This window comes from Panthera leo, chromosome B4 (assembly GCF_018350215.1).
Source record: "Panthera leo isolate Ple1 chromosome B4, P.leo_Ple1_pat1.1, whole genome shotgun sequence".
NCBI classification, from domain to species: domain Eukaryota; kingdom Metazoa; phylum Chordata; class Mammalia; order Carnivora; family Felidae; genus Panthera; species Panthera leo.
Window position 1 is genome coordinate 133,765,846 of NC_056685.1, and position 2,927 is coordinate 133,768,772.

The following is a 2,927-nucleotide window of genomic DNA, read 5'->3' on the forward strand; positions in this document are numbered from 1 at the left end:
AACACAGGAGAAAATCTTTGCAACCTTAGAATGGCCAACAATGTCTTAGAACACAAAAACACTAATCATAAAAGAAAAAGCTGGAAAAAAAAAAAAAGGCTGATAAATTGGACTTCATCAAAATTAAATTTTTCCGAAGCATCTGGGTGGCTCAGTTGGCTGAGCATCTGACTTTGGATCAGGTCATGACCTCATTGCTTGTGGGTTAAGCCCCACATCGGGATCTCTGCTATCAGCATGGAGCCTGCTTCAGTTCCTGTCTCCCTCTCTCTCTGCCCCTCCCCAGCTCGTGCTTTCTCCCTGTCTCAAAAATAAACTAAAAAAAAAATTTGTAATTAAAATTTTCTGCTCATCAAAAACCGAAAATGTAAGTCTTAGATTGTGAGAAGATATTCATGATGACAAAGGACTTACAATCAGGTTATATTTTTTAAAAACTCCTAAAACTCAATTAAGGAAAAAAAAAAAGACCACCCCAATTTTTTTTTTCAATCCAATTTATAAAAATGGGCAAAAGTTGTGGACATTTCACAAATGAAGGTATAAAACTGGCTAATGACCACATTAAAAGATACTAAACATCATTAGCCTCTTCCCGTAAGCGGCCTGAGGTGATCTGTGAAAATGGTTTGCTATTCACTTGACCCGGAAAACCCGACAAAATCATGCAAATAAAGAAGTTCAAATCTTCGTGTTCACTTTAGGAACACACGGGAAACTGCCCAGGCCATCAAGGGTATGCATATCCGAAAAGCCACCAAGTATCTGAAAGATGTCACTTTGCAGAAGCAATGTGTGCCATTCCGACGCTACAATGGTGGAGCTGGTAGGTGGGCCCAGGACAAACAGTGGGGCTGGACACAGGGTCGGTGGCCCAAAAAGAGTGCTGAATTTTTACTGCACATGCTTAAAAATGCAGAGAGTAATGCTGAACTTAAAGGGTTTAGATGTAGATTCTCTGGTCATTGAGCACATCCAGGTGAACAGAGCCCCCAAAATGCGGCGTAGAACTTACAGGGCTCATGGTCGGATTAACCCATACATGAGCTCTCCCTGCCACACTGAGATGATCCTTACTGAAAAAGAGCAGACTGTTCCCAAACCAGAAGAGGAGGTTGCACAGAAGAAAAAGATATCCCAGAAGAAACTGAAGAAACAAAAACTTATGGCCCGGGAGTAAATTCTGCATGAAATACATGCAAATAAAAGTAAAAACAGAAAAAAAAAAAAAAAAGATACTAAACATCATTAGTAATTATTGCGAAAATTAATAGAGAAATCTCACTACAGTAGTCTCGGAGGCTAGGAGGGGAGGCTAGAAGAACCTACCACTCAAAATCAATTATAGGAAAAACTGTCAATCACAGACCCAACAGAAGAATGTCAACAGGAAAGAACTGTCAATTGCAGGCCCCAACAGGGAAAGATGCACAGTGCGTCTCCTACAAGAAATCAACTACCCTTTCGACTCAGCCAATGATAAACTGTTGTCTCCAATGGACTTTCATTCAAAACAGCCCCTTCAAACCACCTCCTTCTCCAGAAAATAACATTCCTCTCCTTTGTTTGGTGGATGTGCCTACAGTTTTGCTCTAGCTTGCGTGTTCCAGATTGCAAGTCTCCCCATTCCTGAATAAACCCATTTTCGCTGGGAAAATAACTGCTTTATTTTTAAGGTTAACATTATGAAAATGCGGATCAAAACCACTGTGAGGTCTCACTACATACCTATTAGAGTGGCTGACATAAAAAAGACTGACAAGACCACGTTTTTGTCAAGGACACGGAGAACGGGAACCGCCACCCGCTGCTGGTGGGAGTGCAAAATGGCATAAACACTTTGGCAGTTTCTTCTAAAGCTAAAATGTACCTAACACACCACTCAGCAGTCCCACTTGTATTTACCCAAGAGGAAAAAAAAAAAACTCCATGTTGGCACAAAGACCTTCATGTGCTTTATTGATAACAGCCAAACCATGGAAATAGCCCAACAAATGGTGAGTGTATAACCAATCTGTGACATAGGCACATGGTACATTACTGGAGCACCTGGGTGGCTCAGTCAGTTAAGCATCTGACTCTTGATTTCGGCTCAGGTCATGATCTCATGGTTCGTGAGTTTGAGCCTAGAGTTGGGCTATGCACTGACAGCACAGAGCCTGCTTGGGATATTCATTCATTCATTCATTCATTCTCTCTCTCTCTCTCTCTCTCTCTCTCTCTCTCTCTCCCCGCCCCTCCCCTGCTCGGGTGTGCACTCTCTCTATCAAGATAAATAAACTTAAAAAAAAAAAAAAAAAGAAAGAAAGAAAAAGAAACACACTACTGAGGGGTAGAGGTAGGGCAGGTTAAAAACAAACTACTGATAAACATGACATGACCAAATCTCAAAATCGTTATGCTAAGTGGAAAAAGCCAGATGCAAAAGACTAAATACTGGATGAAATTCTAGAAAAGAACATAAAGAAAATAAAGCAATGGAAACTCTCATACCATGCTGGCACAGAGTAAAACCGTCCTGAAAAAACTTGGCCATTTCTTGCTTTGCTTTTTTAAGATTTTATTTTTTATCTTTTTTTTTTTTTTTAAGTTTATTTATTTTGAGAGAGAGCTAGCACAGGGAGAGCACAGGCAGAGAAAGAGGAAGAGAGAGAGAATTCCAATATACTGGCCTGATGTAGAACTCGAACTCACAAACTGTGAGACCATGACCTGAGCTGAAATCAGAATCAGACAATTAACTGAGACACCCAGGTGCCCCTAAAGATTTTATTTTTTTTTATTTTATTTTTTTTTATTTTTTTTTTAACATTTATTTATTTTTGAGACAGAGAGAGACAGAGCATGAACGGGGGAGGGGCAGAGAGAGAGGGAGACACAGAATCGGAAGCAGGCTCGACGCCGATGGCCCAGAGCCTGACGCAGGG

At 40.7% G+C, this 2,927-nt stretch overlaps 1 pseudogene; it reads left to right on the plus strand.

Moving 5' to 3' along the window:
• Window positions 1–624: 624 nt before the first annotated feature.
• On the plus strand, window positions 625–1,234 carry LOC122225171 (annotated as a pseudogene).
• The last annotated feature ends 1,693 nt before the right edge of the window (window positions 1,235–2,927 follow it).